Source organism: Denticeps clupeoides, chromosome 2 (genome assembly GCF_900700375.1).
Source record: "Denticeps clupeoides chromosome 2, fDenClu1.1, whole genome shotgun sequence".
In the NCBI taxonomy this organism is placed as follows: Eukaryota; Metazoa; Chordata; class Actinopteri; order Clupeiformes; family Denticipitidae; genus Denticeps; species Denticeps clupeoides.
In genome coordinates, this window is record NC_041708.1 from 7,886,292 (window position 1) to 7,913,268 (window position 26,977).

Here is a 26,977-nt window from a genome sequence, read left to right on the forward strand (position 1 = left end):
CCGGGTTCGAATCCCACTTACTACCATTGTGTCCCTGAGCAAGACACTTAACCCTAAATTGCTCCAGGGAGACTGTCCCTGTAATACTGATTGTAAGTCGCTCTGGATAAGGGCGTCTGATAAATGCTGTAAATGTAAATGTAAATGTTTGGACGCACCTACTCACTTTTAGGTCTTGTATTTTTTAAATTATAGAACAAAAGTAAATACACAGGACTATGAAAATTTATATGTGATAATAAAAAAAGGAAATAAGGCAAAATGTTGAACATTTGCAATGCAATGACATAATTTCACACTCTTGGCTTCTCCTCAAAAGTTATACAACGGGGATGGTTTCCTCCAGTCCTGAAGGTTTATTCTGAACACTTCCCTGTTAATGAGCATCCCATGATGAAGACAATAGAGAACAAAGCCACCATGAAGGTTAAAAAAAAAAAAAAAGATGCAACAGATTCATCAAACATACTTCACTTTTACTTCACTGCTACAAAAATACTAAATATGCTTCTTGAATTGGATTCCAGCACAGAGAAAATGTGTCCAAACTTTTGACGGGTAGTGTATGTATATTCTGTCTCTTCATTTTACCTCATGATATTTCATGATACCTTCAGCATTTTGGACTTTTGGACTGCTCATGTATTTTGAGTGCTTTTGCAGTACATTGTGTCTCTATCGTGAGAGCTGCTGTGTATTATGTCTATCCAGACATGGGCTCCAGCACCCGTGACCCAGGATTAAGCAGTTACTGACAATGAGTCAGTAACTGAGTCAATTTTTTTTCTTTGGCTACACAAATATAGTGATATAACATATCACTATAATAGATCTTGCATCGCTGAATCACAATCACGATGATGCCAATCCCTTTCTAAAAAAATTAATGTGATCACAAAACCAGCAGGGTTGACAATAAAAAAAGATGTCAGGAACAAGGCTGAAAACCACACAAGCCCTCAGGAACATGTCTTCCAACTTCCGCCACCAACAAAAGGGTAAAGATGACAGCAGTGAGCAAACAGTGCGTGTGTACATTGTTCAAAAGTGCTTTAAAAGCATCTATTCCTATGTCACTTATAAAAACCCGTCCATTGATATACAAATACGATAAGACCTGGCCCCACCCCCCTCAATCATCTCTGGAGTGCTTTTAACAACCACAATCACATCAACATGCAAATGTATGCACAAGCAGATGCTGAACACATCCCAGGACACTGTCAGGCCATTTTATCATCTAGACTAGTTTTGACCCTTTCATTTATTTCTCAATTTTATGCATTTATTTCAGCTGGGCCTAATTACAAAAGCACATAATTTGACAATCATTCAAAGTTCATGTTTTTTTTACTTGTGGTAAAGGTGGTTTGACAAGAAGAGAAGAGAACAGAAGGAGAGGGAGACGGAGAAAAGACCACCAACTCTACGATCAAGCTGCTCTGCATTTCTAATGAAGCAAATCAAAGAAAGGGAAGGGAAAAGATGGAGGAGTTATGGTGGAGAGAAAGATTGAGCGAATAAGGGATGCATATATCCAGGCAGTGCAGTGGAAAATCACCCCTCCTGCTTGACTGAACATCATCTATCAAACTCAGTTTCCCAGCAAGAGGGCACGTTCCAGGCTGAAAAAGCCAACTTCCAGTCCCCCCGAGCACCCTCCGGCCTAATTCGCCTTGCTCCTTTTGCCCCTATACGGCCCATCTTTGGGGTAGCCAGATGACCTCTGCACCACTCTGACTCGTACTAATGAGGACTCATTTAAAAAAAGCACAGAACAGAACGCTAAATATAGAACACTACATTTCTCATGCCTCGGGCAGTGTTCGCATAGCTAACCAGCTATGCCACTGGATTTTGTAACTGAGGGATTCCACTAGAGGCCGCCACAGCTCAGAAAAAATTATAACTGGCCAGCAGCGTCATCCTCACTATGTAGTATAACAATATAGTAACAATGGTCGTTTCTCAAGGCCATGGAACCAGCCATTGAATGTGAGTTTTGAGTGACGCGCCCAGCAAGTCCAGGAGATCTGCAGAGGACGCAATCCCCCGTGACCTTCACTCCACCCTCAGCCACGTGGAAGAGAAACAGGGCAACTATGTGAGATTTCTGTACGACGACAGTTTATTTACAATCGTACCCCGTACACTGTTCTCTATGCTGAAGCACTTCATCACAGGTGGTGAATGTTGGCGATTGTTCATGGAGGTGGAGCTCAGCACAGTGGAAAGCAGAGTCCATTACACCACATAATGATCAAGCCCTTGCTATCAGTCATGTTTAAAGTCAACGTGATTCATTTCTGCCATGTTTCGATTAGTAAGTGCGTCAGCTGGCATAAATCTTTGTTTCCGGTCTCCATTGAGAGCATAATTATTTCTGGTGGGATAATTACTCTACCACCATGTGGAATTTTGAATAAAAAAAAAAATTACCCATCACTTTCTGTCTATTTTCCCTCAATGGATGTACTGCATTTGTCCTGAACTATTCCCAAACCATGCTACATTGGGGCCAGGCGGGGGATTAGTAACCGCAATAGTAGGCAACGCTGAGAGATTTATATCATGATTTATTGTATAAAGTTGTTGTCAAGGCGAACGTCCCACTGCCGCGATCACATGAGATTTGATCGGGACACGTCACACCAAACGAGCCTGCTCAGCCAGCGCTAGTCCTCCTGCTTCTCCCAGGAGCTCCACGATGTCTGCACATGCGCCTCCAAAGCCCACACATGACAGTTGCAATAAAGTGATCTTACTCACGAATTATCCTTCAATTAGGAAATCTAGGTATTCCATGATCCATCTCAATCACATCCTTTCACCAGCTAGTAGCTTTACATTGCAACCTGAGATCATATATCCACTGGCTGACTGAAGTAATAGTGATGCCAGTTTTAGCAAGAGGTTATCTAAAAATAATGTTTAAATTCTGAACAACTGAAACATATTTTTTTTATTATATGCATTCCATTCATAAATGTTTTTAAATGCATGGTTATTTAAAACATAGGTCAAGGTTTCTCTGTTCTGAAGATGCTACCGCAGTCTGTATGTTTATTACAGCAGGATATAATTATTACTTTTTTAATCTTCACTCAAAGCCAGTAATTGTCCCATCATCCATGATAATCGAGAGCAAGAGAAAACGCTGGAGAAACCGGGCAAGCCATTACGGTCCATTAGAAAGGGAAACACTGCGGAAAAACACACAAATCCTATTACTCATTCATTTAGAATGAATTTCCCAGCGGCAAATACACAATTTAAGATCATTTGCAAGTACAATGAAGTTTGCTTGTGATCGCTTCACTAGTCAAAAAAAAAAAAAAGAATAAAGAAGAAATAGCAATATCAGTCAAATTAAAATTTCATGTGTCAAATGACCAGAGGTGCAAATGCAGCATCCCCCAAAAATGTTAGGCAGGACTGCTTTCTATGGTGGTGATCAATCCAACTGCTTTCCAACCTGAGATTATCGCTCCGATGTTTGTGTGTTTGTGACACCGCTGCCTTTGTCAGATTGCGTTTATAGAGCTATTCATCTCACCAGACCTGGCGCGGTAATAAAAGAGAAAAATGCGAGCGATCACACCACACTGATGCAAACTCATTTAGCTTCGTGAAAGAAAACACATCAGACTAAGAACAGGCAACCGCAGTCCGGTGCTGGTCCATCAAGGAAGAAACGAATGAAAACAAAGTGTTTATTTTATGTTACTTCGATTTTTGTTTAAAGGTCCCCGATCATGAAAATTTCACTTTGTGAGATTATTTAACATTAATTTTAGTTCCCCTAGCCTGCCTATGGTCCTGCAGTGATTATAAATGGTTATATATATATAAGGGGTGCTCTGGCCATTCTGCTTCGCATTTCAAAGAGCAGCAAGCAGCTCAGCCGGCCGGATCTGGAATTTGACCCTTTATGTCATCATAAGGGGAAAGGTTACCACCCAGAGAATTTCCCACCCCTCCCCTAAAACAGTAATTCCACTGACCGTTATGGCTTCCAAACGTGCAAAGCATTGCAGTTGCTCGGTGATTGGATGTAAAAAATTTTGGAGACTTCGGATACAGTATTAGGGGACCACTAATATAAAAGCAAATCAAACGTTAATGTCAGGGCACCATTCATTTTTGATGCAGTGCATAAATTACACCATTTTGTCACTGTTTTATGATAATTGGGGGGCGGAGTGTTCCAAACAACAGCAGATTCAATAAATAAGGAAAAACAAACAGGTACAGGGCAGACGGGGCAGATGGACTGAGGGGGTGACAACAGGTGAGGGCAGACGGGGCAGATGGGTAACACCGCACACAGAAAGTAAAAACAAATCCTGTGCTGTGTTACTAGCATTGTAATATTTTTATGCGTGAGATATTAATAAATTAATCACAATGATTACTGTGCTCCTTTGGACAGTCCTTACAAACTGTCATCTTATTAGTATTGTTAATGTTATTATTATTATAGGGGACATGGCATTAAGCTAAATTTAACTAAATCGAGCTAGAAATGTAAATTGGAAAATTGAACATAACATACAGTTTGCATTTAATTATGACCATTCTTATGCAAACAGTAGGCATTCATTCGTCCACCTCAGGAGAATTCGTTATGAGAAGCTGTGCAAATTTACACTACACATAAAAAAAATTGCAATTCGATAAGTGAATGTGCATCAGCATTACATGAGCAGTTTGTATTGTCTCCCATTTCCTCTCGTGACTGTCACAGTGGGATAACATTTCGAGACATTGTGAAACTGTCTTACATTCTTACAGCATGAGGTGGTTTCAGAGGCTGTGGGGGAGAATTAGCTTCTCCTCTATTGTGCACGGGTATCCACGGATGCTGCAATGCCAAAGCGCTGCTTGCCACCATCTGTTTTGTCCTGCTGATGGTATTGAGTTTCCTCTGAAAAAGCCTTGAGTGGTTTATCGACATTACTGGGGTGTAATGTCTCTTCTTAATTAGTCTGGTCTCGTTTGTTAAACTGCCAGGTTTTAAGACACGGGAGACTCAACAGTCTCGTCCGACTGACAGTGAATCCGAGAGCACAATAGGCTTTATTTTATTGTTCCAACTGCTGTTTGTCTTAAAAGCTTTCCCCCTTCACCCCAGTCGAAAATCGGACTGTCTTCACTTCTGTTTTGCTGGCTGAAAAATGACCATAAGGCCAACTTTTTGTTATTGCCTTTTGCCCCTATACAAAAAAACACATTTGCTCTTTCACTTCACAGATCTACAGAACTCATCATCATCTCAGGCCTGTCAAACTGAGATGGGCCACTTGTGTTTTATTCTGTCAGTACCATAACAGCCTCGTCAGGGGTCAAATTTCATGTAGTGTGTGACCGCTGGTCTCCAATCAGTACAAACTCTTATGACCCGATTACAAGTCGGAAAGCCTTAATGGCATAATCACATGACGGTGATTAGGCTTCCTTAAACTAAAAACTAAATTCCTTTAACTAAATAATTCCTTGGGGCAGTGGTGGCCTAGCGGTTAAGGAAGCGGCCCCATAATCAGAAGGTTGCCGGTTCGAATCCCGATCCGCCAAGGTGCCACTGAGGTGTCACTGAGCAAAGCACCGTCCTCACGCACTGCTCCCTGGGTGCCTGTCATGGCTGCCCACTGCTCACTCAGGGTGATGGGTTAAATGCAGAGGACAAATTTCACTGTGTGCACTGTGTGCTGTGCTGCTGTGTATCACATGTGACAATCACTTCACTTTTTTTTTTTTTTTTTAGAAAGTGCTGCTTCGTTTCATGCTTTTGCAATGTAAATAATTAAAGGTTGGTGTTGTCATTATTGGCTTTATATTTAATAGCCTATTGGGTCACCTCTGAAGACACTCTGACACACAAAGTCCACAAAGTCACAGAAGACCACAAAATCACAGGTTCAAACCCAACTTACTGCCACCGTGTCCCTGAGCAAAACACTTGTAAGGTTGTTGTAAGTTGCTCTGGATAAGGGCATTTTCTAAATGCCATGAATGTAGATATAAATAATATGTTTCGCCACCCGGGTAAGACACTCAGAATCAGAATATCATTGTTGTCATTGCAACAACGAAATTAGGTGCAGTCCCTGAGCCAGAGAGGTCTCTTAAATCATGTGTGCAAAAAATCTAGTTTAAAAGGAAGTCATATACTAACATAACACAAAATCTAATTCAAAATACAAAATTAACATTAAAGGGTTAGGTAGAAACCTCACTTGTAGGTGGAAAAATGAATTATATATCATTAAGTGCCCTGGTGCCAACAACGTAGAACCTGTTGTTTAATCAGTTTGTCCTTGTTGTAATGCTCCTGTAGCTCCTGTCTGATTACAGTAGTTGATGATCGGGACGTGAGGAGTCCGTTATGATATTTTGTGCTCTCTTGAGGCAGCGAGAGCCGTGCAAGTTCGTCTAGAGGGTAGAGAACAGCTTTGGCAGTCTTCACACTCCGCTGCAGTGATTTCCTCTGGAAGCAGTAGCACAGGACACTCTCAAGAAACAAAGGCTCTGCTGAGGGTTCTTCACCCGCTCTGTTGAGTTCACACCCAAGGACAGGTCCTCCGTGATGTGGACTCCCAGGAAAGTCCGACACCCTCTCCCCTCTGATATAAAGCGGCTTGATGTCTGTTTTCCTTTTACAGAAATCCACAACGATCTCCTTGGTCTTTGCTGTGTTCAGGAGCAGGTTATTGTCTGTGCACCACGCCATCAACCACTCCACTGAAGTGGCCCAGACATGCCGACAGATTGGTCTGCATTTTGATATTTAATTGCCTGTCAGAAAGTGCAAATTACAAAATCAGGCGCTTTATTTACTTATTACGACTGAAAATTGTAAGGCAGACAACAAATGTGTGAAGGAGGAGGAACAAACACCAGCTGTGTTCTTTTTTATTTTATTCCGACTCCATACTATCTTTACAATGTAATAGACACTGTATTGTACTTGTGGAAGAGTTTTATAATAAACGATGTATAGTTTCCTAAGACATGATATCAAGAAATCTTAAACACACAAAAAAAACCTGAATTATCGACTGAAGATAAACACATTTCACTAATTGCAGGTGTTTAATTGTGATGTCTGGGTGCTTGTGTCACCGAATCACAAGCGTGAATGGGCTCTAATCACCCACAGTTGCCGCTCGTTCAACTCGAGGTCATACAGGATGTCCCTGTCATGCTGTGCGATGTCATTTGAGTTTGTGATTTGGCATTGCGCCATTTCTTTTTTGCCTATTAAAATATCCCTGTCACTCCAACCCCGCGTGGCATTACATGAATTGTTCCTTTGATGAAGGGACAACGCACAGTGATTGTGACTGGTCACATTTTATCCCTGTAATAAAGCAGGGCTTGAGAGACTCCGGTGTGTTCTGGCTAGTTAAGAGAACTCTGATTTCATTGCATCTCTTTAAATATCAACATAAGTACCGTATTACAATAAGGTTGTGTATAGTCTTTACTGTCATGATAAATAACAACTTTACAGTAAACTAGGGTACAATCATACATGACCAGAAATCTCATGGTACAGCATAATACCGGAAGGTAGGAAAGTTCAAGAATCCTTTTATGTGCTATCACACCTCTTAACACCTGATCACCAATGGGAGAAAAATGGTTTAAGGACAAAAAACAGGGAATCTGAAACAGGGAGGACTTATGCTGTTCCGGAGATTAATGGTGCCCAACCCTTATAGAGTTGACAACTTGCCACTTTGCTATTGCTATTTTTGTGTTTAATGTTATACTAAAATTTAAATCTCGGATGAGATTATAAATTGTGATCATTACAAATTATCACAAGAACACAAAGCGACTAATTGCACCACATCTTTACATTACATTAAATGTAAAGTCATTTGGTTCATAATCGCTTTAAGACAGAGGACACTGACGTCTCCATTATCTATGGATTCAACAAATGTATCAGCACTGTGCGTGTGCGTGCAAGTTTAATGGTTCATTAAGTTTTGTCTTTCTACGGAATGGGCAAAATAAATGCAGCCAGAAGAGGAATCAAGTCATCAAGATGACACAGAAGTGATGGGCATGTGTGCACTCCTTGAATGACAGCATAACTTTGTGAGGGAAATAACCAGGTCTTCACTTCAGAGCATGCGTGCGCTGGCATGTGCTCAGGGGAGATAAAAATAGAGGGATGTTGATCGCGTTTTGAAGGACGCGTGGTTCATGCGACCCAGTTGAACACCACCTACCATTTTTACAGCACCAGTGACGGGTGTCTTTTTAAACTGCTGTGCAGATCTGTGCCCGTTTTGATTGCAACTGCACAGCGTAGCCTAAACCACAATTCATTCAATTTCATGGCCATCTGAAGTAATAATATCTTGCAGGCTAAAGGGCTAACTGGGCCCGAGCAGAGATATCATTACAAAGTTCATCTTTCTGGAGCGAGAATCCATAAAAACTCTTCTCTCTTGCTCACTCACTCACTTTTCATAAACACTTATTCCTAATCAAGGTCGTGGGGACATTGGGCAGGGCACCAGCCCACCGCAGGGCTAAAATCAGCAAAAGTTTGCATGGAACCCTTTTAACGTGCATCAGACCAAAATAATCATTTAAAATAAATTAATATTTGGTTTGTCATTGTGAGTGATTTTCTTGTCTACAAAAAGCGCTTACATTCCATTGTAATTGCACGACAACCACCTACATAATAATTTGGTTTATGGAAGTGAAGTGATTGTCACTTGTGATAAACAGCAGCACAGCACACGGTGCACACAGTGTAATTTGTCCTCTAGATTTAACCCATCACCCTGACTGAGCAGTGGGCAGCCATGACAGGTGCCCGGGGAGCAGTGTGTGGGGACGGTGCTTTGGCAGATCGGGATTCAAACTGGCAACCTTCTGATTACAGGGCCAATTCCTTAACCTTCCTTTACTGCTAGGTTGCACAGAAAGGCAAGGTACTGAAATTAATGAAGTTTATATTTTATAGTATAATTTGCATTTATGCATTTGAGTGTGAAAGACAAAAAGATAAAATATTTATTATAGTACCAATAAATTTGACATAACACTCAAATTAATGCTAATAATAAATTACTTATATCATTAGTGTTGTGGTCTCCACACACAATCAAGTGGTCTGGCATCTGTAGGGGGTCCTGCTCATAATATATTGAGCTGCTTAATGAGGTTTTTAGAATGTAAAGTCATTTTAGGCCATGAATTAATCAACATGTTGCCTAAGAGCTACAAAGCTAAGATTAAAGAAGCTAACATCTAAAGCCATACTTTTTGTGAGGAAAAAGGGGGATTAACTTCCCATCTCCCCCCAGTCCTATTACAAGATGAACACACACGTGCACACGCATTAAGAGCTGCAAGAGTACAGGGTGAACTTCATGTATTTTGAAAGAAAAGTTAAAGATTCAGATTTTTACTCCTGTTCTGTAATATTTGTCCAGAAATATTCCCATTCGATCATGAATCCCAATAGAAAAAAAAAATGATAAAAATGCTGGGAGGTAACCAGAGAACCCAGAGGAAACCCGCTTCAACACGAAGAGAACATGCAAACTCCGCACACACACAATGTTGGAGCCTGGATTCATCCTCACAACCATGGTGGTGTGAGGACGCAACTTTGTTATAATGATTCCCATTGCCATTCCCATAATTGACGCCCATCATGAGAAACCCACATGATTCCCAAAAAATGCCAGCTTCTAGAAACCCATGCCAGGACTTAATGTGACCTCTTAATGTACCAGTTGCCAGGTTACGAACTACTTGATGATTTCACAGCTTGAGGGAGGGGCCTTTGTCTCATGTTCCATGTGGTTCCTCATGCATTTATAGCTATGCCAATGAATATATGATCATACTGACCTCAAACATACAAATCATCTGTGTGATTCTCATTGTTTTCTTTTGCCGGTTCACCACAGACTTTCAACAGCATTTTAGTAAGGAGGTTAAATCACCCAAACCAGTATGAAGGGAGTATGGGTACATGGCCTGCTGTTTCTTAAAAAACAGTGCACTGGCATGGGTGAGTACCAAGGAAACATGTCCAAAGTCAAAAGCCACTGTAAACAGGGTGAGGGTGGGGGGTGAACGAAAAGCTGCCCACAGCTCACTGAGTTTGTGTTCACAGCCTAATGAGCCTTGAGTGGCCCTGAAACGTGCAGAGAAACCCAATGACAAACGGATGGCAGTGTGATGCCGAGCTGGGTGAAACCGAGTCACATCCCAGAATAAGGGAAATAAATAAATAAAACCATGATCTATTTATGTACATTTAGTGACTCAAATGAGATACATTATTTCATTTGAAATCAAATTCAATCATCAGTTTCACTGAATTGTAAGTGTAAAGGTACAACAAACATATAGAAAAACAATAATTGCAGTCAATGTTTACTTTCATGAATCCATTCAGAGCATTACATGGGCCCGGATGACGAAATCTTAAATTAAACTGATTCAGAGCAGATCAGAATTTAATTTGAGGAAGAAATAAACATTCACTACTCAGTGCATTACAGTCACTATTCAATGAACTATTAATTCAATTTCCCGTTAAATTGGGCAACCACGAATAACAAGATCCACATTTGTTTTCTTCCAGTAACCCAGAGGTTATTTCTATTTCACTTTTTGATTTATACTATAAACATTAATAAAACACACACACGCGCACATATATATATATTTTACATATATATAAAAAAACCCATGGGGGCTCATTAATGACGAATTGAGGTCAGAGATAATACGTGTTTACATGCAGTTAAATGGGATGCAATGCTTATTTAAGACCCCCCCCAACGCCCTTAGCATTACACCGTAATACTGCACAGAGCGCAATGGTGCAAACACACACGTAGACAAACACGTGGCGGACCTGGCAGCTCATGTGTGAGCTCCGAGCGCAGCAGGGGGAGTTGGACAAGCATACACACAAAAACTGACACTTTTCTGCCTCGTCGGCAGGAGCTTGAGCCGGATATTTACGTCAAAGCTTTTTTTTTTTTTTTTTAACCACATGTAAGAGTAACTGTTGCATTTCTTCATCAACAGGCATTGTCTACATTTTTCTCCCCATTTCCACAAATGTGATCATTTAAAACTAGGTTCAAAACAGACCGATCGATGCCTACACCTTTTTTTAAAAGACTTAACACACATCTCAAACTCACACAGCAGTGTGCGATAAGAAAGGAAGATAAGAAAGGAAGAACTAAATCCAGAATAAGTAGATGGACTGAAAAATGATGCTTTGGTGTGCTATGCTGTGCTACTGGCAACAAAAAACATGGTCTAAAATGCATCATTAATATTAAAATGCTGAGAATGTTTTGCTTGATTCATTTCACTTTAGAGCATCTAACGTGGCAGCACTTAATTGTGGCCCAACATGTCATTGGTGTCATGATTATGTCATCTGTGGACAAAAAAAACAGGAGAGACACTTCTGTCATCTCCTATCTGCTTAATGACAAAAGGGACGTCTCGGACACACACGCCATATGCCACTCTGCTGCTTCCCTAGGAAACCTCAGAGATGCTGAGCAATGCCTAATTATTGGAAGGCACAGAGCATGAATGGAATTTGCCGGAACGGTCACACAACGGCCCGGCGTGTGCCCCCGTTCGCTTTGTCTTCACGGTACTAATGAGTACAGACATTCACAGCAGCCCCCAGATGACTGGCAGATGCCTCCGGCTGCTCTAACCTCTGTTAATGTGCAAAGACCAAAAAGGCGTAAACCTGCGGATATTTTTTGACGTGTCGTGTTATGAGAGTCCCCGTTTAATTCAACCTGACAGCAAACAGCTTTCCTCTATCGTTGAAGACCGAGAATGGGATAGCCTACATAACTTCAATAACTTATTAGGGTTGCATGATTTGAAGAAAATATCTTTTTTTTTTTTTGCCAGGCTGACAGATGTATCACATGAAATGCGATATATCTGTCAGGCTGTCCATTTTTTTCTTACATGGCCTATATGGACCTTGGCTGGGGTTTTACCAAGGGAAGAAATTGCAAAACGTATCACAAATTTTGAGAAAACCTGCAACAAAATCTGGACTGAAATATCACACAAAGAACACACATTTATTATAATGTGAAATAAAAGCTCAGGATCATTTAAATATTCCACAAATTGGTATTTGTTATTTAGAGCTTTATTTACAGCAGTTTGTGTGTGTTGATTCCGAGTGTGAGATAAAGAGTAAAGCATGACCAGAGATTGTTGCACTTACTTCACTTATATACAGTAAAACAACATTATAACTGGGGTAGCGGTGGCCTTCTGGGTGAGGAAACAGACCCGTAACCTGCAAGTGTTGCAGGTTCAAATCCAGAACCGGCAAGGTGCGCCTCCCCACTCACTAAGGGAAGACACATTTTGTTGTGTGCTATACTATGATGTGCATCACAGTGACGAGAACAACGACTTTTTAAAAAAAAAAAAACTTGTCTGTGTCTGTGTTGTCTGTGTTGTTTCCACAGCTTCCTCTCAAAAATCAAGAATCCCTCCCTTAACCCCTACCGCTTCATACCCTCAGCATGAACAAGCGGGTCTATGGCCGCAGGACCGGATATGGACTAGCACCCCCCCTCCCCCCCATTCCCCTCCCCTGCTGCAAGTCTCGACTTTTTATGTTGTTTAAGTTTGGTGACCATGTGCTTATGTTTCTGAGGTGGGTTTTTTTTTTCAGTTCCTTAAATGTACTCCCTATTGGAGTTCAGTCTTGGGCTGTTTTTTTTTTTATTCTCCTCCTCTCTCGTTTTTTCTCTGTTCTTCCTATGTCCCCTGTCTTCCCCATATAATGTGATGTACGACTTGTGTACGACTTGCCCTGCTCCATTCGACTAGCTGAGACTACCACCACCTTTAAGAAACATTTGAAAACTCACTTGTTTAAACAGTATTTCAAACGAGTCTAACACGCACACACACATGCACACACACGCACACACACGCACACACACTCTATTCTTGACCAATTTGGCCTTATCAGGCCCATAGTTTTGTAACTCACAATCTATGGAAACCGAATGAGAATTGCTGGTGTCTTGTCCTTGTAAGTAACTTTGGACAAAAGCGTCTGCCAAGTAAAGTAAAGTAAAGTAAAGTAATGTCAGTCTAAAAGAAACCTTTGCAGACCTCAGCCATTACTCAGCCACTACTGGACATAAAGGCAAGAGATCCCTTTGTTCGTTTCTTTATCGTGTTTACGACGCCATGTTTACTTTTGCTTCAGCTCATATTTTTGCATTTGAAATTCATTTGGAGAGCAAGACGATGGCATCCAGCTAAGATTAAATTTCAAAAAACGAGAGAAAAAAAAAACAGCAAGAGTCGAGCCTGAAGGTTTTATGAGTTTAATGAGCATGTTTGACCTCTTCACCAACTTCACTCTGACCTTCAAAATTTGACAGACTGATGCTTTGAGTGGTATGTAAGTGAGTGTGTGTGTGTACTCCTGCTCACATCTGCCTTTAACACACACACACAACACCTCTTACATTCTGCTCAGCACGTCTGAACCTCTGTCCTTAAACATTCCCGAATGCACTTCTCCATATTTATCTCGCACTGCTGTAATCCGCAATGACTCATGTTGATGGATCATAGCAAAAGGCTCAGGACTATGGTTCTCACAAAATGGCCATGCTATCTAACCCATGTATTCAGTACAAGCCTAATAATAACAACCAATACTAATCAGTCCATCAACCAATCAAAAACTGAAAATTTCACCTTCTACAATCAACTCCACACTTTCTCAAACCTATGGGCATGGTTGATATTATTCTGCATAGTTGATATTATTTATTTTTGTTAGTTGAGTTACAAATACGTATAAAAAATGATAAAATGTATAGATTTTGAATACTTTTAAAAATATAAACGTTCAGTTCGTGTAGTGGATCTTCAACAAACATCTCCAAATCTCACACCAATGAACTAAAGAATTCCCAGTTCTGCTTCTAAGAAGAGTGTGCCTGTATCCGGATAAATTTTATTCCCTTTCTGGACATTTTAACAATTTTCTATAAAGGCCAGAGGGCAAATAGAAATGACTGGATGGTTACCAAAAATTAAGAAACATGGTCTCCCCAAATCAGTCCTTCAGCACCAAAGTAGATCAACTATGAGAATGTTTTTTATTTAGATCCTTATATATTATAACAAGGTCAACTCAAGCACACAGAGAACCCTGGAGCAATTTTTCAGCAGACGACCGTGGGACCCCTGAAAGGAGGGAATCAACAGGGGGGTCCCATGTTGTCAGCTCCCATTGCTTCATATGGCCCATGGGAATATTTTGAAAGTGGGGGTCCCAGGGGGTCTACAGGCCACAGAGAGAGTGGAGAAGTTTCAGAGTGAGATAAATGACCCATTGTAGGCTGTTTATCTACTTTTGGAGCATGACAGAATACAGGCAGCAATTAAATCTTTCGTATCCTTGTTTTAACATCACTTTAGCAGGAAACAAATATTTCTCAATTTATTAGCAAATGAATGGAATGCCTCTCCCCTATATAATGTATACTAAACTGAAACTATACATATATATGTACATACTATAGACTGTACATTTACTATGTACGGTACACATCGGTTTTATCTTGGGGATTTTTTTTTTGTTCTGTGGCCATACAGAAAAATAAATGGAAAAAATATTAAAACATAAAAAATGAAAGACAATAAGTACAGGGGGAAAAACGTTCGACCACACTGTTGCAGATTTTAGAAGTTCTTGAAGAATTCTGAATTCTTTAGTTGCCTGTGAGCCAAACAGCTGTTTCATTCTATTATTTAACCAAAGCGAAAAGACCATTTAAACCCATATATCTACCATATATCACTGACCTCTCTGTTACACACATCTGCTCTGGGATATGGAAAAACCTGAGATAAATGTGGATGTAAACCTGAGTCACAGACATCAAAGTAGGGCTGCAACTAACGATTATTTTAGAAATCGATTAATCTGTCAATTATTGGTTTTTTTTATTAATCGTAGAATCGGATAAACAAGAAAAGTATTCATTTCCAACCCTTTATTCAAAAACAGAACCAAAATCTTTAGAAAGTGCATGCTGCTCCTTTAGCTGTTATAATAATAATAAAATAAAAACGGACTAACACAAAAAACATACATATGTATGCTTTACATCTGCCAAATATAGACTTTTTTTTAAATAAAGTGCCACCTGAGCTGCCAGAACGAAATATAATTTATAAAAAAATAAAGAACAATACAAATCAGAAAATTTAACAGGATTTGTTTGAATGTTAGAACTTGTTCTCTACACTACACTGCAGATGCATACACTCGCAGACACACACACATTCACAAACTCTCACACTGACACACACACACTGCAAAAAATGCTTTTCTAACTTAGTAGTTTTGTCCTGTTTTTTAAGCATCACTTAATTTTCTCATGCCATTTTTCTTGTCTAGTTGATTTAAGATTTTTTAGATATTTGGACTGGAAACGAGACAAAATTACTAGGTAAGAAAAGCTTTTTTGCAGTGTAGCTATACATGACAACAGATTGAAAAATGAATGGTCCAAAAAGGCTAGTGAATAAAAACATGTCTTTAGTTTTTTTAATGCAAAGTAACTATAGCACCCCTGCTTTACTACTGTTATTAACAAGCTAACGCTAACTTGTCATACTTGTCAAGCTGGATGACGGGTAAACATTTACATTTACAGCATTTATCAGACGCCCTTATCCAGAGCGACAATCAGTAGTTACAGGGACAGTCCCCCTGGAGCAACTTAGGGTTAAGTGTCTTGCTCAGGGACACAATAGGCGAGTGTGTTACCGACTAGGTTACTACCACCTTCCGTCGTCCACGCGGAGACGCAGAGAACAGTCCGAACGCTTTTTCATCCCCCCTCCACACCTGTAGGTGGCGCTGTAAGTCCCCGTCTAGTTCTCCTCTGCGGTAAGTTAAACACCAGCCCCAGGGACATTACGTTCCTCACTTCAAAACGGAACAGAAGTAGGATTCTGTAGCGACTTACCCTGCTGCTGAACCCCCTTCTTCCTCCTCAAACACTCCAACATGTTTGCGTTTCAGGTGCTGGATCATTGCCGTGGTGCTCCCGTGGCTGCCTCCGCCATGTATCTGTCCTCTACCTCCGCTTGTTTTTTTTTTTTTTTGCTCCGCACTGTCTATGAGGCGCCAAACTCTGCTAGCATCTGTGCGCGAGAGAGACCGAGTGTGTTCACTCCGCTCCGCGCTCAAATAAAGTTATTTTTTAATAATCAAACGTCTCTGCGTCATGCGACACAACGAATCGATTAGGAAATTCGTTGCCAGCTCTTTTAGTAATCGATTTTTAGCGATTTAATCGATTCGTTGTTGCAGCCCTACATCAAAGCCAAGGAGGCTGGAGAGTGCAGGCATGATGTTAATATGATGCATATGATGGGATGTACTAATAAATATTCTATTAAAAGAGAAGCAAGGAGAGGGCAGCACTAAATGCTGGGTTGCTACACAAGAGCATGAAACTGCAAACATGAAGCCTCGCTGCTTCCCTGACACACAAATTTCCTGAACAGTCTAGGCGTAATGAATTTGGTTCAGGTTATAAAATCCTGTTATATTTCCAATGCATTTCTTGATTTTACTTAACAACCTGCATATATACACATGAAGGCTATTTAGGTTTCATATTCGATCAATAAAAAACTAAATCCACTAAAACACAGAGTGAATAGTACCTTGTGTTTACCTATACTTTCCCTGAGAGGATCCCACTGAATGCTGTATAGGAAGAACATTGATATTACTACTACTACTACTAATAATAATAATATTAATACAGTGCTGTACATCTAAGAAACAATACATTGAAAAAACAATGGGTGAGGATAAAATGAACATCATTAGTAAAACAAGAAATAAAAAATAAAAGAAATATAAATAAATAAATAAACATTTATAATAATATAATAATGCCTGGGTATAGAGGTATGATTTTCAAAGGCTAAGATGGGGGGAGAGAGTTTGATGTACAGTGGCAAGGCATTCCAGAGTTTCAGAACTGCAAAGGACCTATCACCCTTGGATTTTAGGCGTCTTCGAGGGACAGCCAGAAGCAGCTCATTAACTGATCTTAGGGTTTTGTCTGAAGTTATCTTTTGGAGTAAGTTAGCAATATATGCAGGAGCTTGGTCATTTAGTGCTTTAAAGACAAAGAGTAAAATCAACTGGTAGCCAGTGTAGAGATCCTAAAACCGTTAAATCATTAATATGATTTATTTTCTTTGAAATGGTTAAAACCCTTGCTGCCGCATTTTGGACTAGTTGCAGACAGGCAATTGAGGACTTATGTAGACCTGCATATAAGCCATTGCAATCATCTTACCTAGAGGAGATGAAGGCATGAATAACTTTTACTAAGACCGTGAGCGAGAGAATATGTTGGGATATGCAGTTGGGATAAAAAACAATCCGAAACTTAATTTTCTTATCGAAGCAGAGGTCAGGGTCAAATATGACCCCAAGATTCCTGACACAAGGACCATTCTAACAGAGTAATACAAAACACAGTCAGAACAGTCTGACACAATTAATCAACAGGTGACAGGTATTAGGAACTTTGAACTTTGACCACAAGAACCTAATCAATTTGTGCTTGTGTCCACGCATATTAACCAAATATTTTCTAGATGTTTTCCTGACATGTGGTGTTTACAAGAATGTGATGTGCCAAGTGACCCTGCATATCCACTATATTTCCTCCACAAAGTGGTTAGATGAACATTAGCTGTCCTTACTTTTTCCATATAATATAAATAACTGAAACCCTTGGAAGAAATGAAGTAATATATTTAATGTCTGATTTATTGCAAAGAATTTGAAAAGGATGGTATTATGCTATTATAGACTATAAGGACAGTGTGCATACTATTAATAATGTTAATAACCATTCTTCTATATACTGTGGAATGGAAAGCAACATTCTGTCCCAGAGACGGGTCCAGCGACAGGTCCTGTAGCACCCTGAAGATAATCAAAGATAAAAAATCCACCCACAACTTGGTGTTAATCGTCTTCATTGAGTGTGGTGTGCCAGATGACTGCAGATCTGCATGTGCAGATCATCTGTGAAGAGACGCCTCGAGTGGGTTTCACTGCTGACGTGATATATAGCACGACATAAACACGATATAAGCTGATAACCAATAGGATGGAGGAAATGTCTTCCACCTCCAGCCACAATCGAGTCTACTGTTGTCATGGCACCTGTTGCCAGGCAGTGGCAGGACCTTAATTTTCTACAAAAGCTTCACTGGACGACCACTTCTCACAAGCCTTAATAACAATCTTCAGTTCACGTCTCGAAGTTAAGGCGCTGAAGGCACCAAGACGTCAGAACTGCAAGTCAAGCTGACATCCAGATAACTGAACTCGGGGTATGAGGGACTGGAATTTGGCGAAACACACCCCCAGCTCTTAACTTTTTGTCCCCCCTCAAATGCTTCATTTTTGCCTGAGAAATGGGCAGTGAACTCTTACATGACCTCGGCTGATGAAACAATTGCTCAAGGAGACGAGCTCTACCCAGAGAGTCTCCCAACACCATCTGCACAAAGCACAAGCGAAGCCGAGGATCGACAAGGAATGTTAAACAGCACATCTGGCTTGGCGGAGAACAGAACAGCCAAGTGTGAAAGGAGCAGAGCAGGGTTCGAGACAAGCTTTTCCAGTTTTAAAAGGGTCAACAACATTTGGGTTAATACATGACTGAGGACTTTGCCATATTGCGGGCATTGTTCTGACAATAATATTTGTATTTACCTTTTTTTTTTGCCTTACAAGGTGACTGAAAACAAACAGCATAACACAGACACAAACATTACACAGAAAATATTACAAATGTATTAATTATTAGGGGTGAAGAGACTGGTGAAGTGACTAATTCCATCCATTTCACAAGTTGGAACAATTTATAAATGTAAATTTCAATAATTTTTCACTTTATGCTTCTGGCAAACGTTTGAGTGTCTAATTATGTTTGTTGTACTGTATTGGCTAACGTGACAATTAATATTGTCAGTTAATGATCAATGGCTGACTGATACAGGGTAAATTCAACAGACAAATGGTCAAAGTAAAAATCCTGATTAACTCTGGTTGCACGTTTGGACCTTCTACTCTTCATTCCACCGGCAATGGTTGTTTTGAGTCAATAGATATTAAAGTGAACAGGAGTCAGAGCAAAGGAGAGACAGAATACCAAGAAGAACTTTGATCCTCTGAGACTCTCCTCTATCGATTGGGGGGATGGGGAGCATGAGATGGAAGTTTTTTTTTCCTTTAAGGTCTTAGACCTACAGCGCTTCAGACCAATTTAGAGCTGATGAAATTCAGAAACGGCTCAACTGCTTTAATACTCATGGCACTAAACATGTATAATTAATAGGGCTATCAATCAATTAAAAACGAACTAATTCATTGAATTTGGCATAATGCAGATTAATCGTGATTAATTCTAAAGAGACAAGTGTGACTTTGCCATTGGTTGCAGCTTGTATGCTCGTTGCCAGGCAGACACACCCACCCTTTACCTGAGAGTGTGCAGTTAACAAAAAGCATCTGCATTTATACTGTAAATTCATTTTAACGTGTTTTATTTCACATTAAAGCAGCGATTAACATGTTAATTTTGTCAGCCCTAATAATTATGGAGTGCTATAGTGTATAAATAATTATTATAAGTGTTGTTAGTTAGCGTTCAGATCAGTCACATGGCAACAGCACAGCATTCACACTGCTGCATTTAGAAAACACGGAATTTCATACATTTGCAAACTTTGTTTCATTCATTTAAACCTGCAAGTAGCTGAGCCAAGAGGTCAGTGGTTCTATGACCTGTAAAGAAAACTTTGCCAAAATCACTGAGCATGCATTCAGCCCAAAGAACCAAGTGTCCTTACATGACCACGGGCAATGTGTTTTTCCAGTGGGAAGTTCAAATGCATGCATAAGGACTGACCATACACGCACTGCTTCAGATCCACACAGCATGGTGAGGGAACCTCAGACAACCCCTAGCACACCTGCTGTCAATCTTAATCCCCGCTGCCTGGGGCTGGGCCCATTCGTTCCAGCAGAACAGACACAGGGACCCATCTTTGCTAACCCAATCCTCAATTTGGCACAACTCGCAGGCCAAATAGGGAACCCACGCTGAGACCTCAGTGGTCTTTCAAACTAAAGTGAAAGGTTTTATCTGTGATGTATGTGAAAAATATGTTGGGGGTTAAAGTGTTTTTTTTTTGTGGTGCAATCCATGCCTCTTTATGGACTGTATGACATCACCATACTACCATAATTGCAAAAAAATCAACACTATTATCATCATTGTTAGAACTTATCATTAGGAATACCCTAACATCTAAATATATTACACATTGGTTATTTTATTCTCCATATTTTTGAGACTGTAATGCTGTAAACGCTGTGAAAAAATGCTGTAAACGAGACACTCATATACTACAATTAACTGACAACTGACTGACTACTCATTCAGTTGACCTTGTGTTCATTGGAGTATGGAATAATATTTTCTGCAGACCTCAAGGGCGTGATATTAAATCTAAAGACCTTATAATATTTCCTTGACCACCTTTTAATTGCTTTTGTGCTTTAGCGGTGACTCCTTATGTAACAGTGAATACAGATGCAAGTGAGAGACTGGGTTCATAAAAATGCAGCTTTTTAAAATGAAAATCCATAAATTCCACACCTTCCTACAGTCATTATCATCAAAACTAACCAGAACGTATTCATAATATGCATGGTCCATGTAACACTTATCAGTGTTATAAATTTCTAAAGCACAAACAGGCATTCAGAAAACATAAATTGATGTTAGTTTCATATTCTACTTTAAAAATACAGGATTCAATTTAATAAGCATAAGGCACCATGCAGCCTTAACAGAGTGATGCTTTCAGACGGCCTCACAGAGCTACAACATCTAAAAAGCTTCTGCCGTGTCTGTAACACCTTCACCAGAAAAGCAAACATCTAATCTAATAAACACCTCAATTCCCTGGTGACATGACTTCTTCCAGGTGATGCGACAACTGTGACTTGAAGTGCCTTTTTCTCGGTGTGTCTCAGGGACACCTCGAGCCCCAGAGTCACCTGTTAGCAAGCGTTCTTCCACCATAATTCTTGAATGTCAGGCACAAGTGTGTATGTATGTAAAGTCTCCTCTGACATTTTAGACGGATTTAACTATGCACCAGAGAAGAGCGAAAAAACACAGCCTGGCATTTCCCCTGTGCCGTCGTCACCGTAATGCGATCCTCGGCACGTCTGCATGAGCTCCGCGCGGAGATCCTGAATAATCAACACAGAAAAGACGGCGCTGCTAGCGCAGCGTACGTTACTAGCTGTTTTTCCGTGGCCGGCTGCTCACATATTTACAAGGTGCAGACTCTCCCAGGACGCTCCGTCTCAGTAAAAGGAATATGCTCCATCGTTTATCGAGGAGAAAAAGACCAGAAATAGCAGCAGAAATAACCAAGGCTACCGTGCAAAGACATAAACTGTCATGTGTGACAACGAACAACGTGGACGATCTGGAAAACGGTGACACCTGTCAAGCGGTGGATGTTAAGCTGCAAGTCAACCGCAAGTTGACATGGGCCAATTTGTGACGCTAGATGACTGGCCGTCCATGGCGTGCAGTGGCTACCTGTCCAAGGCACGACAGCCTGTGAACAGCATATGCGGCTGTCCCACACTGCTCATGAGGAGCAAGGTTTGGCCTGGTTAGAAGCTGCTGATTCAGTAGAGAGAGTCCAGCCATCGGGTGAGATTTTTCCATGGTAATAATCATGGCTCCATCAAAAAGAGAAAGAGAAAAGCAGGATGCACGAGCAAGAGTGTTATTGCAAGTTATTAACTCCACTAACTCTGAAGAGAAGTTTCATATGAGACCTGGCCAACTAGTCAAGTCAAGTCAAGTCAAGTCAACTTTATTGTCAATTCTGCCACATGTACAGGACATGCAGAGAATTGAAATTACGTTACTCTCTGACCCATAAGAATAACATTAAATACAAAAACAGTAACAGTAACGAATACAGAGTATAAATACAATTTAAAAAGAAAGGCACAATATACAATTTTAAAAAACACCATGTACAAATAAGGGCACTGGTGGAGAGTGCAACATCAGGAGAGTGCAAAAACCAATAGTGCAACAGAGTTTTTAGTTGTGTGTTAGATATAGAAATGCAGTTATAGAAAAAACTAATTTCATCCTATAGGGCCATTTTTCTTGGGTGCATTCCCAGCACTCATAGAAACTATAAAGTGACATTATCTTGCCAACAGTGACGTCAACAACACATTCATAAACTGTGGACAATGTTTTGGCCATTCTGCTTGGTCGTTCAGAGAGCAGCAGCTCAGATGGCCAGATCTGGAATGTCTCCCCTTAGGTTGTTATAAGGGGAAAGGTTACCTCCCTTTTCACCTCGAACTTCATCTACGTTAAGCTTTGCAAACGTGCAAAACATTGCGGTCGCTCGGTGATTGAATGTAAAAATCCCCCTCGATGTCTATAGGCTGCTCTGCTCCTCGTCCCGCCTCTCTCCTCCTCATTAGCATTTACATCTACAGACACCGAAGCGGCGCATCCTGGGGAAATCTCATTCTGGGACTGGATAAGAGTGGCTGTAATTCTATGCCATGGCTGAATTTCGGAAAGAGACTTCCGATACAGAATAAGGGGAAAACTAAGACCGAAATAAAAGCGATTCAGGCTACAGTTCATTTTCAGGAATTTAAAAATCTAAACACCACATCAGTGTATATCACAAAGGCATAATTTGCTTTTATACCTTGCTCGATTTAATGATGCAAATTATGGTTCTTCACCTCATTAGGCTAATATCCTCTTCAACATGTTTCTCATTATTTAAATAATGCTGCCAATGCTGTTATTTCAAGAGATGCAGAGTCTGTATATAAATTTAATTGGTTTACTAACATGAGGCAAATGATAAGTAATCACAAATGATTAATTCTTTGTAATGATATAGCTGAAGCATTAAAAGGGAATTTTTCATTTTTATACAATCAACAAAATAATACGTTCACTGTGATGTACATTATCCCATAATATTTTTGCCAAGGAGAATTCAAAGGATGAAGTTGTCCTTTCATCTCTCCTTAAATCACATGATAAAATGTTTCAGAGGCTGCATGTATCTGCTCTCTTACAAAACATTTTTCACCCATTCCATCGGTGAAAGTGGTTTTTACAGAGGTCTTCCGTAATAATTCCCAGATGGATTGTCGAGGGGAGAGTGGGGGCCCAGCAGCAGGGACCCATCCTTAACCCAAGCCGAAAGACCATTAGTTATTTAGCGAAGCGCTTTCCCTAAACGGAGGAGAGTGGCGGCCAGATGGCGTCTGATTCCAATTAGAACCCACGCTCACCTGGGACCTGAAGCTTTAGGACCTGGGCCTGTCGAAGGCACAAACTCCATTTACAGTACAGTGAAGGGCGTAACGCGTGGAGACGGCAGAGCCGAGAGGTCCGTCCTCAGTGCAGCTGCTGCAGTTACACCAGTCAGAAGTGTGTTGGAATAAACAGCTAATAAATAGCACAGCTCTTCTGAGACTCTAAAAAGTGAACAAAGTCTTTGAGGAAAAAAAAAAAATGCCAGATGTTAAGAGTTACTGGAAGATGAAAAACCTTTAATTAGTTTCACTACAGCCATAAAAGTTTACATGGCACTCTTCAGGAAGTGAAGCGTTAAGAAAGTGGTACTGTCAGGAAGTGAAAGTGACAAGTACACAAATAATGATGATTAAATAATGATGTTTCTGCTCAGAAGACAGCAGAGTCTCTTTCACTAGTCCTGAAAATAGTACTGCAATGTAAAAAAAAACATCTTCAGTCACAAGAAACTGCTATTAATACAAGTAATGCGCTTTTGTGCCACACCGCTGTTCTGGAAGAAGACTATATGTAGATGTACTGTTTTCATACTTTCATATTGAGGAGGTGATATTGAGATGAGAGTGAACTAAGCTTGTTACATAAAAAATAACCAAGAATGTGAAAAAACTGTATGTTGGGGAAAATATAGGCTTTGTGCAGGTCAATGGCAAATAAAAATAAACTAAATATAAAGGGATTCATGGGAATTCAACAAAAATGAAATCAAGTGCCGTTGTATAATGGCAGCACACTAGTGGCCAGGGTCTTCTAGAGTAGGGACATTTTTTTCATTAACGAAGAAACATTCCAGAAATTAAAGTTAGCTTTCGAAAAATGAGAATACCTACCAATTCCAACAATCATGTGTCCAAATGTTGTGTCTCCATAAACCTGTTCAAAGGATAGCCTGCAAATTCAATCCATGTTTGATCCAAAAACCTGCAGTGTCGTTGAACTTCAGCATGGCTAGACTAAATCTGAACCATGAAAATCACAAATTTCTGAAAAGGCCAATATAAAATAATTTCAAATACCAAGAAAATACCACAAGTGCCTTGTGTTATTGTCTGACTGAATGAAAACAAGCAAAAAATCTAATGCACTTTGGGGAAATGAGATTGTTAAAATACATAGAGTGAAAAAAAAAGTGACATTATTATCTCCTGAGGGGGTCCTAAGTACCTGCACATTCAAAGGCCCAAATGGTGTAATGACAGAGTACAGTGTGTTCCACCAAGCCTCATTAAATATAGATTAGCACTCCCACAGAACCAAGAATATAGGTTCCTACCCCCTGTCATGTGTTCAGGTGGAATTAAGGATCATTTATTCAGTGGAGAGATAAAATCACCTGAGTAAAGGTAAGGACTGAAAAGAATATAAAAGATATTTCTCTTTCAGGCCCTGGGCAAGTCATTGATTCAGCCACATCACTGAAAAAAGGCCAACCAGAAAGACCATGGCATTAAGAGATCACTTCAGAGATTACGTTAGAAATAATAATAGCGGAAGGAGTCAAGTGTGCCTTCTGGTCTCGCCTCAGTTGGTCTCATCTCCTGTCCCATCCATCAGGAAACCACATCATATGAGAGATGTGGAGGCAGTGTGGAAGTAATGATATCTGAACAGTGAGTACAAACACATACAAAAATCAAAGATCTTATGAACGACAGCTTGGATCCATAAAAAGCAAGACAGAAGGTGCTGTTTTCAAAATGCTGCTAAGCATAGTGCTATGTATGTGTTCACATGCTCTGGTTTACCCAGAATTAGAACCGGTCACAAACCATTGGGCAATGGTTTGTGTGATTGTGTGTTACCCTCTCCCTATAAAGCATTTAATTTGGGGTTGTTTAAGGAAGCAGCCGTGTAAGCAGAAGGTTGCCGGTTCGGATCCCCATCTGCAAGGGTGGAGTCCAAGCACCATCTCCACACACTGCTCCCCGGGCGTCTGTAATGGCTGGCCACTGCTCACCAAGGGTGATGGGTTAAAAGCAGAGGACATATTTTGTTGTGTGCACCGTGTGCTGTGCTGCAGTGCTTCACAATGACAATCACTTCATTTTCACAGAGGGATGAAAAATCTCTTAATTACAGGCCTCTATTAAAATGATCAACTTTAATAAGATCTGTTTTTCAAGGGGCTTCAAGAAGAACACACACTTGGAGGCCATTGATCCTATTCTCTCTGTTAGCCACTTCAAATCTCTTCTCATTGACTGCTGGGCCAAGAATGAGCTAATTTAGCGCTACGAGGTGGCAGAACACCAATACAAACTTCAATACACCGAAAATCTCAGTAGGTGTTCAAGAGCAATCATGAAAGCACTCCAACTGGAGGTGAAACCCCTTCAGCTTATTGGGTGAAGACATGTGCTTTAACAAGTCAATTCAGGGCAACAGTGAAAAGCAGGTTATACAGTGCATCTGGAAAGTCTTCACAGCGCATCACTTTTCCACATTTTGTTTTTACACAAAACCCCTTAATGACAAAAGGATTACTTGAAGATTTGCCATTCTATTAAAAATAAAAAACTGAGAAATCACATCTACATAAGTATTCGGAGCCTTTGCTCAATACTTTGTCGATGCACCTTTGGCAGCAATTACAGCCTCAAGTTTTTTTTCATGATGCCACAGGCCTGGCACAGCTATCTTTGTTAAATTGAATTCAATTCTGGGCTCTGGCTGGACCCCTCAAGGACATCCACAGAGTTGTCCTGAAGCCACTCCTTTGATATCATTGTCCTGCTGAAAGCTGCAGTCATCTTTCCCTCTTTCCTGACTAGACAGTTCCTGCAGCTGAAAAATATCCTCACAGCATGATGCTGCCACCATCATGGTCTGAGGGTCCTTCAGGTAGCTTTTTTTGCAAACTTCAGGCAGGTTGCCATGTGCCTTTTACTAAGGAGTGGCTTCTGTCTGGCCACTCTACCATACAGGCTTGATTGGTGGATTGTAGATCTTCTAAAAGATTCTGGGTCACCTCCCTGATTAAGGCCCTTCTCCCCAGATCGCTCTGGCCAGTTAGCTCTGGGAAGCTCTTCTTCCACTTACAGATGATGGAGGCCACTGTGCTCATTGGGACCTTCAAAGCAGCAGAAATCTTTCTGTAACCTTCCCAAGTTTTGTGCCTTGAGACGATACTGTCTCGGTGGTCTATAGACAATTCCTTTGACTTCATGCTTGGTTTGTGCTCTGACATGAACTGTCAACTGTCGACCTTATATATTCAGGTTTGTAACTTTCCAAATCAGGTCCAGTCAACTGTTTCTTCCACACGTGGACTCCAATTAAGCTGAAGAAATATCTCAGGATGATCAGGGGAAATAGAGCAAAGTATTCACCAAATGCAAAGTTTTCACCAAAGCCAATTTTTGCCCAAAAATTTATTTGACAGATTAGACGGGTCATGTGTTAATTACAGGTTGAACAATAGGTCTATATATAAA

At 40.4% G+C, this 26,977-nt stretch overlaps 1 protein-coding gene across 5 annotated transcripts in view; it reads right to left on the reverse strand.

The window, feature by feature from the left end:
* Positions 1 to 26,977, reverse strand: part of slc39a11 (solute carrier family 39, member 11) — a 173,042-nt gene that overhangs the window by 122,901 nt on the left and 23,164 nt on the right. The gene's annotated exons all lie outside the window — the stretch shown is intronic.